Below are 15814 nucleotides of genomic sequence, written 5' to 3' on the forward strand. Positions count from 1 at the left end.
CTCCTCTCTACTCCCCTCTCAGTACAGTTAAGCATAATTGGAAAAGGAGTTACTATTTTTCTGTTCCTTCAAGCTGCATGATTATGTGTAATGAAGACAACATGAGATAGGAATGCTTCATGGCCAGCTGGTTTACTGACACCTATGTCCATTTTCACACTAGCTCTGCAGTTGACCAGTTGAAATAAATGGTCATAGCAATGAGTATTAGAGGTAGGGCAATGGGAAACACTAATGCCCTTAGAAGCAGAGCCTGGAATGACTGGTTTATTTAGAAATGGAAGAATGAAGTTGGGTAATGGTGGTGCACACCTGTAATCCCAGCACTCTAGGAGGCAGAGGCAGGCAGATTTCTGAGTTCGAGGCCAGCCTGGTCTACAGAGTAAGTTCCAGAACAGCCAGGGCTATACAGAGAAACCCTGTCCCGAAAAAACCTAATCCAAAAAAAAAAAAAAGAAATGGAAGAATGCTCCTGAATGAGAACAAAATATACTCATGTGCCCTTGTGGGATGTACGGTATATTTATTTCCATTAGAAGGCAAGAGTAGACATGTGTCATTTTTTTTTCATACATTCCCTCCCATAAAACCAATTTTCTTATATTCTTTGTCCACGTGGCCCAGTTACATACTTAACTATAGAGCCAGGAATGAAGCAACAGAGGCCCTGCCCATACCATCTTCACCTTCTCTAGGCCTCCACGTGGCTCAGCATAGAACACAAGCAAACAGGCATCTCAATAGGGAGGGGGGTGTCTGATGGAACAAATTCGAAAGAGGCTTTTTTTATCCCTACTGACTTGAGGCTATGAGATAATTAGCCCGAGCTGACAGAAACAGGATTCACAAAAGAGAAACCAATATACTGAGCTGCAGAGATAGCGTGGTGGGTAAAAGTACTTGCCACCCAAGCATGAGGCCCTGAGGTTAGATCCCTACCACTCCCACAAAATCTAGGTGTGGCTATACATGTACCTGCAACATGGATTGGGTGTAGGGAGTGGGAACAGAGGCTCACTGGCCAATCGGCCAACCTAGCTGAAATGGTGAGCCCCAGGTTCAGTGGGAGACCCTGTCTCAAGGGAAAAGATGGAGTGTTATAAAGCAGGACACCTGATGTTCCCCTCAGCTCTCTGCACACGCACACACGCACACACAATCAACACTTACAGCTCTGAACACTGAGAGGTGTAAAGGACAAACAGATACTAATGGAATCATTTGATCAGGCCTAGTTTTTAGATTTCTTAGTTACATGAGCCAATCAATTTCATCACTACTACACTTTACAAGAGACAATGCCCCAGGTAAACAAAGACATCAACCCTGAATTTGTCACCTCAATCAAACCCTAAATAAAATAATCCCTTCTAATCCTGGGTACTCAATGCAGTCCTCACCTTCCTTCTCAAATTACACACTTTTGGTCTCATTTGTTCAGCTTCACTGTTTGCATTTGAAAGCATTTCCTGTTTGTCATGGATAAAATGTCATGGAGAAGTGATGTTACAAATGAGATTATAAGTGAACCAGCATGGTGTGAAAACATGATTTCCATGCTTACCTGGCCAAATCCTTGGAAAGGCTCACCTTAACTGAATCTGGTTCCTTAGTAATGACTAAAAATAACAACAGAATTTTGTCAATAGATCCTACCTTTCATTAGTACTTAGCTGATTTTCACATATAGACATAATACATTGGGCGTGGATCCAGGCCTCTCATAGATACCAAAATCTAAGGATGCCCAAGTCCTTTTTATAAGATAGTATACCTTTTCCATATAGCTTTGTGTATCCCCCCCCCCCCCCATGCTTTGGATTATCTCTAGATTACTTCTAGTACCAAATAGGATACTGTGCCAGGCTTTGCTATGATACATTCTTTAAAGCACAGTTATATGAAGAACAGCTTGTAATAGGTCGTACAGCACATTCTTGCCATCGTTGATTCAAGATTGGTTGAGTCCCACAAAATCAGGCCTGCAGATACAGAGGGCGATAGTGTTACAATACTTGTCTTCTCAATTACTTCAGTTGAGCCTTCACCTATAATGTAGACTTCATTTTTCTATTTTACAGAGGAGAAATCTGAGACATAGCAGGGCTTCCTCAGCAAGATACCAAGGGTCACAAGTCTCACAGAAAGTGGCAGTGCAAAGAATCAGATGGGACTCCAGATGCTATGGCCTTCAGCACCCTCTCTTCCTTCACAAGAGCACTCAGGCAGAACAAGTCTCTTTGTAGCAAGTTTCCCATGCAGTCAAATGATGAAAATCAAGGGTAGGCACTATTACTCATCCTTGCAAGGACATTCATACATAAAGCAACCCCTCGATGGCATTGGCAGGGAATCATTTTTAAGATTTAAAAGTTTGCAGATGAAAATATCCCAGAGTTGGTACCCACTAAAAGATGTGAATGCAATGACTCCAAACTACCAGAGCCTGCTATCTCCAGCGCTGTTTTACCACTGCAAAGAGGAGAGGGAGTGAAGTGGGGTGATCCGGATCCCTGCTACGTGCATTAAAATGGCCCTACACGTCCATCTACCTCAAGCAATTGCCTGTTAGATCCCAACCTTCCATGGTTACCAAGTGGGAACGAATGTAAATGTTTTGCGAAGGGATACATAACACAAAAAAAATGCAACTAGCTGAAAGGCTGATTAAAAATTCTGAGTAATACAGAAGGTCATTCTCCTTTTCTTCCTCGGAGGACTGTGTGTTTGCACTTGGCAGGCGAACACACTGTGGCCATTATCCCTGCTTTGGGGCAGCAACCAATGGGTTTGGTGTGACTAAGAGAGAAAGTGCTTAGAGCTGAGCTCCTGGTGGTCTGCTTAACCTTTTGGCTGAGTCCAGTTGCCCCGCTGACACCTAAATGGACTCAAGAGAAGCCAAAGAGCTTTGTGAATATGCAGGACTTTCCTTCGAGGGCCACAATAGGCCTCCATGACTAAAAGAAAATTAGATTCCTCAGCAGCAAACTGCCCTTTAGGGGAGCGGCGGGGCCGGGGGGGGGGGGGGGAGAGATTCCAGAGGAGAGAAAGCAATACATTTCAAACTGTTCTTCCTAATTATAATCAAAACTAGAGCCATAAATGACGGCAGAGACTTTCAGACACTGCCTGCTTGCCTGGTAGTCATCGTCCAGCCCGTGGTCTCTGTATGTGTTTATTTTTTTTAACTGCCGTGGGATCTTTGGTCCATCTCGGGTCTGCCGAGCCACTTTTGCAGGTTTGTACGGCTCCAGCTTGTTGCAGTTGCTGACCTGACTGGATCGTGCACTGCTTTGATCACTTAAAAATGAAAGCCGTTTTTATTGCAGATTGTACTGGAATGATTTCAAAACTAAACAAACCACAAGGGCTTGTTCTATTTATTCTTTATTACCCGCACATTTAAAGGAACTCAGAGGCTCTCGTTCCCTCACGCCCTCAAAGACGAATTTTTAGAACATTCTTTTGAAACCATCCTCTCTTTTCACATGTGAGGCAAAATCCTGGTGAGGGTACTTCTGAAAACCGGTCAACAGGTTGGTATTCTCCACATGTACAGGACATCTTGAGTGTCTTCACAATGTTTTTGCCTGGATCTGGTTTACAAATTTGGGAGAATCTGTCTGAAACCTACCACTGTATGGTCATGCATCATTGGACACAGTAAATGAACTCTGATTTTCCCTAACACATAACATGGAGGTTAAAGGCCTGTCTCGTTTAATGTAGGTCTTTAAAGGAAAATAAATAGATAGGATTTTTATTTGTAGTGTTATTTTCAACTTTCAAATGAGGAAACTGGACTCTAAGAAAATCAAATACCCATTCAGTTATTTACATATTAACACAGGTTAAGGTGCAAAGACCAGCCCTGCTCTGGTATAAGGTTCATTTTTTTTCCTCTTTCCTTCATAGGAGTTAGAGAAGGGAGAATTTCATTACCTTGAGTCTTTAACACATCCTTTAAAAGGATCAGCACAGAGTCCTCCTTAGGAAAACATTTTAAAGTTGTCATTTTCCCTATCTTATTTTTTTTATTAAAATGTCCCCTAATTAACAGATACTATCATGACAATGAATTGAGAGGCCTCGACTTTAAAGGCACTATTTGCATAATGAGGTATCTGTAGCAAGAGTTACTTCTTTTGGTCTTTTTTGATCAACAGTGGTGATAGCCTTATCTCCTCCATGCTATAGTCAATAGGTTATTAAAAGGCACTAAATACCCTAACAGCCTCGTACTTTTGATTTTCTGCCATACTTTCCAAGTTAATGAGGAAGAGGGTCAAGGGAATTTATTCCTGTGCTTCAGGAAATCCACAAACAATATTAAAAGAGAAGTTGGTGGCAGATTAAGAAACTTTTAATAACCTTGTGCAAACCTTCCAGACACTCATTACTCAGTACAGGTGACTGAAATATGCAATCTGAAAATATGCTATGGGATTTAGTGGAGAGCCAGAGGCTGGGGGAGGGGGGGCAGGGCTGGGGGAGGGGTAGAGCAAGCAGGTCAGTGAAAGAGTCAGCTCTGCTTTCAAAAACATTACTGTATTTTAACTAAAATAATTACATAAGGAGGAATGGAAGAAACCTTGGAGGGCTTTGCACACATAGTGTCTTGAAAGCCACTAACCAGAGACCATTGGTGACTCCTCTCATGCAAGTGTGGTTGATCCCCACCACTACCACCTCTCTACCTCTCTGCTCCTCCCCCTTTTCTTCCCTTTATCATTTCCTCTCTCTTTGTAAGACACTATTTTTGAAGTACTTTCCTGATTTCTTGACCACTTAGAGTCTAAAGGTTAGACATTCCAGGACATTTCCTGCCTCCTTTTTAAACAGGTCTTTATCACCCATTTGCTGTTTCTCAGCACCAACGATGAATTTGCCCACAGACAGGGATTATCAGTTTCACTGACCATCTAGTCTTAGCTCTTTCTGGGAATTTATGCCATCCATATAATAGTGTAACACAGAGTGCATCAGGAATTATAACCATTGCTGGAGATACAGCTCTGCAGTCTAGTAGGCAAGGGTCTGGGTTCAATCTTTATCAATATAGAAAATGAGAAGGAGAAGGATCACAATTGACACAACTAGGTAGCAATTTGAGACTCAAAAAACGTAAAGCAATGCCGGGAAGTGGTGGTGCACACCTCTAATCTCAGCACTTGGGAGGCAGAGGCAAGCAGATTTTTGAGTTCGAGGCCAGCCTGGTCTACAGAGTAAGTTCTAGGACAGTCAGGGCTACACAGAGAAGCCCTGTCTCTGAAAAACCAAAAAAAGAAAAGAAAGAAAAGAAAGAAGGAAGGAAGGAAAGAAAGAAGAAAGAGAGAGAGAGAGAAAGAGAGAAAGAAAGAAAGAGAGAAGAGAGAAAAAGAGAGAAAGAAAGAAAACGTAAGCGACTTACTCAAAGTCACTCTAATATTAAGTGAGGCTTTGGAATACCTTAACAAACCCTGAATCCAAGGCCGGCATCCTGGCATCATTGTTATCATCTCTGTCCTTTTTTTTACTTAATTTTTTGAAATGGTCAATTATACTAATTTTTGTGAATGATTCATAACATCAACATAGCTATAAGCAAATATGCTTCTGAGGTTAGAAGAAGACCATGTATTAGTTACTGCTCTTTCTGCTATGACAAATACTTGAGAGATCAAGCTGAAGACCAGAAAGACATACTATAGAGCATTGTTTTGGGGGCTCTGTCTCTGGTCACTTGGCCCCAGGTGCTTAGGAAGCATATCAATGGCAGCAGGAGCATGTTTCAGAAGAGAACTGCTCATTTCTGCCAGACAGAAACAGAAGGGAGATATAAAAGGGCCAGGAACAGGATAGCCCAGTGACTAACTGTCTGGGCTCACCTACCATGTTTTCAGATCTTCCCCCAAATAGCACCACAAGCTTGGGGCCCAGATTTTGACTACCAATCTTTTTTGAGGGCATTTCACACTCATAACAGCAAGTTATAGTGGTAGAAATCCCACGGTGAGAACAAAGGGAGACTATCGCGCCTACAATACAGTCAAGATCACAGGCACTGTAATGGAGTGTCCTGTGGCAGACCAGAAGTAGAAACTATTTGCTATAAAGAAGAAGAAGAGTAAATATTACAGATTTCGTGGCCCATTTGTTTTATTTCACATACTAGACTCTGCAATTAGACGCAGCCTTTAGCAATATGTAAATAAGTGAGTATGGCTGGCGTCCAATAAAACCTTATTTGTGAACACGGACATTTGAATTTCATATCATTTTCATGTTTATAAAACATTATTTTTCTTGAGGTTTTTATTTTAATCATTTAAAGATGCTTTGAAAGGCAGGTTTAAATTGCAGGGCATCATCAAGGAGATCAGATTTAGCCCACAGGACATAGTTCATAGATCTCTGATATAGAACAAAGGAAATGATAAAATGGCTGACTTGGGTAAATAGTATTTGGTAGGAAATACCTTGTCACTAAACTTCATTATGAAGTTTACAAAACCAAATTAGAGTCAGGAGGAGGCAGTGCATGCCTTAAATCCCAGCTCTGAGGAGGCAGAGGTAGGTGGATCTCTGTTAGTTCAAGTCCAGCCTGGTCTAGAGAATGAGTTCCAGGACAGTCAGGGATACGCAGAAAAACCCTATCTTGCGAACACACACACACACACACACACACACACACAAAACCAACACTAACAACAACAAAATGTATTAGTCTGGTGTGCTTCTCATCATAAGAAATCTCAATGGACTATAAAGACATTTACAACATGCTTAACGGGACAGTTGAATGTAGAGACTCAGGCTTCATTTAGCAATGTAAATGCAACTGAAGATCAGAGTTCTTTCCATCAGTTCCCCCTTCCATGTCCAGCACATGGACCTTCATATTAATGCATATCCTAAAGACTTTGGCCACAGGCCCAAGCACTGAGCATTTTCACCTGGCAGACAGAAGTTTCTTTTGTCAGAAAGCAAATGCTTTCTCCAAAGCCCCAATTCAGACAAACCTTTTGTTAGGGGGGGAGGGGGAGATGATATGACCACACTTTTGCATTGCAAAAAAATACAAAGTGATCTCCGGTTGACTTGGACCAGTCATCAGTTGATCCAGATAGAACTGGGATTCCAGAAGCTAGATGGAAGTAACAGCTTTGGCCATGGTCATTGGCAGGATCTGCCTTCAAGGAGCAGTGTATTGTGGGAACCTGAGCCAGAGGCCAAGTGCAAGTGAGACAAAGCTTTATATTCTCATAAATGTTTTATGTTACCACTTACCAACAATATGGGGGTGGGGGGATTAATGTTTCTATCTTGTACATTGACAAAACAAACAAACAAACAAAAAGCAGGATCCAGGTCTGTGTCTTACTGTCTTGCTCATTATGGTGCCTCTGTCTATCACATGTCTGTAGTTCTTGGGGTATAGATCATATTAAACAAGTCTTCCAGCTAGCAAACGAAAGAGAGGGAAAGACAACAAGAAGAGAAAACCTGAAAGGAAATGGGAACGGGACAGCCCATGAACTGTCACACGAGACTTTCAAATTTCCCTGGAACAGAAGCCAAAGCCAGATTTCCCTGGAAGAGAAGCCAAAGCCCTCCTGGGAACAACCAGGATCCACACCCAGATCGCTTGATATTGTTGGATACTCTGTGGGATAGAAAGATTGTGAGCAGTCTTTTGCATCATAGTCAGTTAACAACAAAATACGACTGACTGTCCAACTATGAATGATGATGGGGTATCTGAAAACATTCAAAAGAAATGCCAGTAAAAAAAAAAAAAAACAATTAGAGCCGGGCGGTGGTGGCGCACGCCTGTAATCCCAGCACTCTGGGAGGCAGAGGCAGGCAGATTTCTGAGTTCAAGGCCAGCCTGGTCTACAGAGTGAGTTCCAGGACAGCCAGGGCTATACAGAGAAACCCTGTCTCGAAAAAACCAAATCCTCCCCCCCAAAAAAAACAATTAGAAGAGATGCTTATATTTGAAATACTCATCAATCAGCAGTAAAAGAAAACACAGGCATAGGTGTTCTTAATCCCAGCGCTGGGGAAACTAAAACAAACAGATACCCTGGGCGGCCCTGGTCAGCTAACCTAGCCTACGTGGTGAATTCCACACCATTATGAGATCTTGTCTGATAACCATACATCACACACACACACACACACACACACGACTAAATAAATATAAAAATATAAAAGAAAGAAAGGGAGGGAGGGGGAGAGAGAGAGAGAGAGAGGCAGTTGGCACCTGTGAAATGACACTGGATGTTCTCTGGCCTCCACGGGCACATTTGCGCACGTGCACACACAAAGCAGTGAGGTTTCCAACTACCAAAATTTAGAGGTTTCATTTTGGGTTCCCTCATTTTACAAGACATATGTGTGAGAGTGTATTACAGTCTTTTCTACCTAGTAAACCGTGGCCTTGAACTCTGTACTGGTGCCAACACCCGGTGAGTAAGATAAGGGAAGCTGTGTCAGGAGCAATAAAGACAGCAATGAATGTCTTTTGCGTCTAATTTTTGAGATCATGTATTATGAGTTCAATGTTGTCATCAAATAAAATATTTAACAGGTACATTAATAATATGCTCATTATTTGTCATGCTGCATGGTAAAGAGACAGAAAGCGAAGCAGCTCATATACGTGGCTATAATTATTGCTAATCATGTAGGAAAGCACACATTTGATAACCTGTCTTTATTACTTTAAGGCTTTTTGTAGCCATGTTAAGGCTTATTACCTTCCCTAATATCTTGTGTGGTTTTCATTCTATACTCATATGGACTCAGGTACACAGATAACACAGTTCATACAAGAATTGCAGGCTCATTACAGACCAGTTTCTGAGGTCTGCCTCCTTCTTCGCTGAGTTTCCTTTGTCTCACACTCTTCTTGTTTATTTTTTCTATTCTTCCCACTCCTTCCCATGTCCCATTAGGTCAGAGAGGAATGAAGGAGTTTTCTCTAGAAAACAGGTTCTAAAGAATTGTACTAGTTGCCTGAGTGTAGAGGCGTGGTGTATTGAGAACACCATGGCCTTGGATGTAAAGGGGGCTGGTGGTCCTCAGAGGTGATACTTGATTTTCCTGAGACCTACAGAACTTCAGTCTGTCCTAGTCTATGGTCTACTGCTGTGAGGAGACACCAACACCACAGCAACGCTTACAAAAGAAAGTGTTTAAGTGATGCTTGCTAACAGTTTCATAGGTTTAGTCCATTTGCATCATGATGGGAGCATACAGACAGAAAGGCAGACATGGTGCTGGAGAAGTAACTGAGAGCTACATCTAGATTCATAGCCAGAATGAAAAGAAAGCCACTGGGCCGGGGCCTGGCTTGGACTTTTGACCAAAAGTTCACTCCCCAGTCCCCAGTGCCACTCCCAGATGACTAGCATTCAAATATATGAACCTATGGGAACCATTCTTATTCAAATCACCATACGGCCCTTAGAGTTACAGTGAGTAAAGGACTTCAGATAGCAAGAAGGACCTGGGATACCAGCCGTTCTTGCTAACAAGACATCTTTTCAGACTGGGGAGGTGGGAAAGAGAAAGAGAAAAGAACCCAAGATATACTGAAATCATATATGGACAGAGAACACAGACTGTGAAAAAATTGGAACTTGAGAAAGAAGCAGTCAAAGGAGTGAATGCGAATCCACAGAGCTGAAGAAATTCTTGTCAGTGAGTACATCTGGTATCCAGTGAAACCAATTCCCCATTCCCAAAATGTGAAAAGGAACAGAATTTAAACTATTCATAAGAAAAAAAATGTATGGATGTGCAAAGACACCATCATTTTACACACACACACACACAGAGAGAGAGTCTTTTACACCATTCAGGTGCCTTCAACTTGGATCTTCATACTTAAGAGTTTCATTCTTACCCAGGATCACCATCATCCTAATCCCAGTGGAAAATCTGGCAACTTGCTGATCAGTGTGTTGTGCAGGCCTACAGATGTATTTTTCTAGGGGGTTGTGGCCAAAAGAGAGCAGAGTTATCAGCAGGTTACAAATAGTGGCTTAGGCATCTGCAATGGAAAGCTAGTGTAAGGAGAGTGGCACACAGCTTCCAGACAATGCTTCTCCTGGTTGGGGGTATGAGAGTGATAACTCATTGGTGAAAACAGGAAGTGAAGACAATGCTCAATAAGGCTAAGCAGCAGACAATAAAGTCCCCGGGGGAATCTATTGGCAAGAATGCTTGCAGGTTAAAGTCTTTCCCTAGGAATCTGTCCTACCAGTTGGAGAAATTTACCTGAGGTCACCACCTTAAGGGCTACCTGCCTCCCCTACCTTTTTTCTCATTCTCTCACAAATGCTTTGTTCTTTGTTTCAGGATTCTCAAACCAGTAGCTGAAGGTTTTATCCCAGAATTCACTTTATATCTCATAGATTATATGTCAAGTGTTAGATCTGACTGTTTCAGAGATGAATAGTGCTTACTTAACTCAAGGAGTTTACAGTCTAAAAATTTAATGGAAAGGGGGAATAAATTAGAAGGAAAGTCACATCCTTGCTCAAATTTGTATCAAAGTGATAATTGTTGTCACCAGCAGAAGATAGCCTCTTAGGGCTGAAGAGATGAACCAGTACCCAATCAGGCAGCTTGAAACCAGCTGTAATTGTAGCTCCAAAGAATCCAACACCATCTTCTGGGTTCAGAGAGAGCCTGCTTTCATAATGTGCATACCCACACGGAAACACCCTGGACTGACCTAGCCCTCTGCACGCCCGTATGTTAACAGTTGTATATCTTAGTCTTCATGCGGGACTCCTAACAGCAGAAGCTGTCTCTGACTCGGCTGCCTGCCTTTGGGATCCTTTCCCCCTACCAGTAGGAAAAGATGCTCCTAGTCCTACAGCAACTTGATATGCCAAGACTAGTTGCTATCCATGGGAGGCCTCCCCTGATCTGAAAAGAAAGAGAGGAGGAGTGGATGGGGGCTTGAAGGAAGAAGTAGGAGAAGAAGAAGAAGGGGAAACTGCAGTCAGGATGTAAAGATAAAATAAATTTTTAATAAATCTTGGAAAACAAACAAACAAATGGCCTCTGCTGGGCAGTAGTGGCACATGCCTCTAATCCCAGCACTTGGGAGGCAGAGGCAGGAGGATTTCTGAGTTCAAGGCCGGCCTGATCTTCAGAGTGAGTTCCAAGACAGCCAGGGCTACACAGAGAAACCCTGCCTCGGAAAAAACAAAAAAGAAGTTGTCCTCCTTTAGACAAACTGTCCACAAATGAATTTCTGTGATGAGGAATATGAACACCTATAATTGACCGTAGTCTAGCAACTTTAAGATAGGTCTCATGTCTTAACTCATAGAAGATGGGGTCCCCCTTACTTCCAGGGAACATATGTGGCAAGATATATAACAATGTTGGAAACATTTTTGTTTGTACCAATTGAAAACATGCACAGAGGAGATAGAACTGGGGTAGTACTTACCATTCTGCCCTGCACAGTAATGGACTGAGCAACAGAGAACGTGCTCAGCTCGAAACCCGAGAACTACGCTATATTAACACCCGCACAAACAGCTTATCCCTCTCCTTGTTGGGCTCACAATTGCTTGACACGTCTTTCTTTTCATTTACTACAATTGACACTATTAACAAATGCCACATTTATTAGGTGCTCAGGTTTGGGATGTGGCCCCAGCTCTGCTCCATGCTTTAGAAAGGAAGGCCCATCCCTTTCTTCCCAGTGATCCACTCTCTCCACAGCTTGGATGTATCCTCCTCTGAAGATATCCCAGGAGCTCACGTTGAATGGCTGGGAAGAATTATCAAATAAAATTCAGATATGTTATCAAATCTGCATTTCAAAAAATTGGTAAATAGTTCTTGAACAAGTATGCCAAGTAAAATTTGAGACAATTAACATTTAGAGTTTGAATATAACTTAGGTTTGTTTTTGTTTTATTAGGGAGGGGTGTTGAGACATGATCTCTTTATGTAGCTCTGGCTGTCTTGGAACTTGCTATGTAGACCAGGATGTCCTCATGTTCACATAGCTCTGCCTACCTCTGCCTCTCAAAGTATATCCTGTGTGATCGTTGAAAAGTAGCTAAACCCAAAGTTATTCTTGAAACTAAAATTCAATTTTAATGGGGTAGCCTATATTTTATCTGGAATTTTTTTCTCAACTTTACAAGTTTTTATATCCTCTCAATTTCTATGACATTATGATTTATATTCCATAGTCTGCACTTTAATAACTACATATGATAATTTTCTATCCATATATCTTAGCCAAGCAAGTAAAATCTAAATGTGGATGTGTGTGGATCCTGTAGGTTTAAAGGGTGACTTTTGTCTAGAAAAAAATATTCTAAACATTTTAAGAACCTAATAACTATTTGGCAGTGTTTCATATCACTCTGTGCCAGGCTGGGAAACTCGAAGTTCTGTCGTTTCCAATAGGTGTTCCTAAGCCATGACTGTGAGATGAAGACGAACTGATGATGAAGATGCCAAAGGGAAGAAAACATCACCCCCAACACAAAACACACACACTGACTCGTCTCTTGTGTGAAGCAGGCTGAAGAACAAAAGGGCAATCTCATGGAGAGCCTACCTGCCCAGAGAGCCATGCTTTTCCAATTGTACCCTCCCTTCCCCACAGTGGACTTAATCCCCACACTCCAAGTGTTTGCCGGATCTAGACCTGGCTCTCTTATCCACATACCATAAACAATGAAGGCAAAAGAAAAAGAAAAGTCCACTCTACCCTCAAGAGCTTCCTTTTGTAGAACAGAGCTGGCAAGCTCTGTGCAGCTGCATGGGGAGCAGACAAATATTCAGGTGGCTCCCGTGTGTTCTGGAGAGAAGTAGACCAGCTCAGTGTGAGGTTAAGTGCTGAAAGACAGGGAGAATGGGTACCTGATGGGAAAGGAACGCCTTTGCCCCAGAGCTCCTCCAAAGCCACTCTTTAAGTTCAGGGCTGCTTGGGACATGTGCTCTTTGAAATCCCATTGGCAAAGCATTGGAGAAATTCCTGACCAACATCACTTTCTCAAATCCTTGTCATTTGTTTGCAGTCGCCCTGTTTTTACCACCTTTCTCGTGGTTTCTGGTACACAGACCTGCCATCCCATCCCTGAGACTTCATCTGTATCCTGCATCATGGTGAATTTTTGTCTGTTCCCATTTTATTATCCCTTAAACTATCGGCATCTTGAGGTCAGAGGTGATTTTGAAATCATGTTTGTGGCTTCCAGTTTTTACATACATGACACACTTAATATTTGTTTCAAGAGTGAGCCAACTGCCTCCTGCTAAGTGTGGCAGTGTGATATATGTGCACAGGCGCGGAAGGGAGACATTCCTTTTTATCATTAATGGTTGCAAAGATAATGTACTGCAGAGATTATTTCATTTTGTTAAGCGGATTTGGTAAAGAGGGGAAATGAGTTTGTTTGGGAACCATAGGAAGCTTTTTAATATAATTGATGTGAAAGTCTTAAGATTTGGGATAAAAAAATCCTGCCCCAGTCTGCTCAGAAAAGCCGAAAGTCTGCAAACCTTGCCATTACTGAACCACACGGTGTAGAAAGGCTGTTAGGGAAGGCTAATGCCTATACAGCTGGTGTAATGAAGAAATGGAGGTTTAGGCACGGGAAACCACAGCTCCAACAGAAGGAGCTGAAAAGATATAGATAAGATTAGTGACATATGTAAAGGCCCAGATACTGTGTGACAAAGCCTACCCAGCTGAATAGGCTGAAGCCAGAAGTAATAGGAAGGCCATGTTCTCCCTAATCCTCCCAGATAAGCTGTTCCATCCAGAATTATCAGCCAACAATCTTCAGGGTATCAGGCTGAAAATGAAGTTTCAGACTGCTTTGATTCCTCATCCATAAATGAGAAAGTGCCTGAAGGATCTTTATTTATTCTCGCTCCCGCCGAAACACTCTTCAAAAAGTGCCAATATACTAGCAACAGATGCAGAAAGCCTCCCTTCCTTTGATTGACAGAACATGATATAAAGCAACCCTCACTTGACATTTCAGTTTCATAAGGTTCCTAGCAGGGGCAGAGAAAAAAATCCAGAAAGAAAAAAAAAATCCACTAGAAAATAAAGAGGATTTATGCAAACTCACATGAATGTTTTCAGAATTAAATTTAACAGCTTTCTTTTTCTGTAGCCCATATCTGATATTTTGAGTTGCAGATAAAGAATTTCAGTAGAAATAATTTCAGCCACGTGCATATTAATGTTCATGGCTTATTAAAACAAAGTATTTACATGTTAATGTTTGTTGATTACCAGGTACTTAAGTTGCTTAGTTATAAATGATTGGGGTATTCACTCTGGGGAGGAGATGTTTAATTTGGTGTTGTGTGTGCTTTAATTTAGACTTCAAAATATGTAATTGAATGAGAAAATGTCATCCCCACTTTTGCATTTCAGTTTTGAAAGGTCATCCCACAGTTAGTTTGTACATTTTCAAATTCTTGTCACATTGCTCAATAAGATATTAAAGTCAACTGCACCCCTCGACACATTTCTTGGAATTGACATATAAATGTTCTATTGAAATAAGAAGTAAGCTTCAAGCCTCCAGACATCTTAAGGAAAAGGGCTTGAAGAATCTTCGAGGTGAGCCCTCCAAAAAGATACTAATTTTTTGTTTTGTTTTGTTTTATCTAAGCCAATTCTTTATATTCAATCCAAGTTTTCTGATAGATTCTCTGTACTGAAGTAGTTAGCTCTGTGGAAACCCACCATCCTTTGGAACTCCTGGCAAACTTCAAAGCTACTTTAGATCCTGGGGTTCACTGCCTGTCATTCAAAGAGCATTTCAAATGGAAATCTTCAGATTGCAAAAAAGCTTGAGGTGAGTAAGCACACAAGGAAGAAGGAGGCCCATGGGACAAGGCTCAGCTGGGTGGCAGCCAGATGTTTCCAAAACCAACACTCTCATCTGTGTCTCTTCCTGCTTGCCCCTGCTTCCAACAAGCCAAAACACAGGGAGCAAACAAGTGTTAGTAATAATCGTATTTGGTTTTTGTTTTGGTAGGTGGTGGAAGCATGTGGGTTGCTTAGAAAGCTTGATTATTTTACAGAAAGAGGCAGAGACCTGATAGAAGCAAGCAGGAGGCAATAGTGAGTCCTCTAGCTGGGCTCTCGGACGCCAGCAGGTTATGCAGGGCTCTGTCTCCTTGTCTTTTTTGATTGGGTAAGAAATGGCTGTAATGTTTTCAGACCCTAACCAACTACCAAGGGCACCTTAGGCTCCTTAATGAAGAACAAGCTTCAGCTTGGGAGAGGGAACCCTGTCTGTATTCCTTTAGCAGGGAGTAGAGAAAGAGACAGGAAAGGATGAAGGAAAACACAGATAGAAAGCTTTCCCATAAACTTGTAGAACGTCACTGTAAAGGCAGACCTCCAAAGCCTATTCACTCAGCACTGGCATATCCACCTTCAGTGCACAATTGAAATGATGCTTGCCAAATAGATTAGGGGCAGGAGGGCATTGAGTGGAGTTGGATATCAGACTATGTGAGTGCGCCCTAGGAAAAATTTAACTAAATTTTACACATTTGTTCAACTACAGGCCCTGTCAAAGGAATAGATTTGAAAGCATATATAAAACTGGCTCCTGAAAACCTCAAGGCTTGACTCCTAAAAACATCCATGGGAGATATATTGGAATAACTGTAGTTCTCAATGCCTCAAACCCCTTCAGCTTATATTATTTATTTATTCAGCAATTCAATGGATGCTGTCTTGGGCACAATAGTCTTCTCTCCTCATTCTGGCACGTAAGACCGTAGGCTGGAAGTGGGGGGAGGGGTG

This window comes from Apodemus sylvaticus, chromosome 1 (assembly GCF_947179515.1).
Source record: "Apodemus sylvaticus chromosome 1, mApoSyl1.1, whole genome shotgun sequence".
In the NCBI taxonomy this organism is placed as follows: Eukaryota; Metazoa; Chordata; class Mammalia; order Rodentia; family Muridae; genus Apodemus; species Apodemus sylvaticus.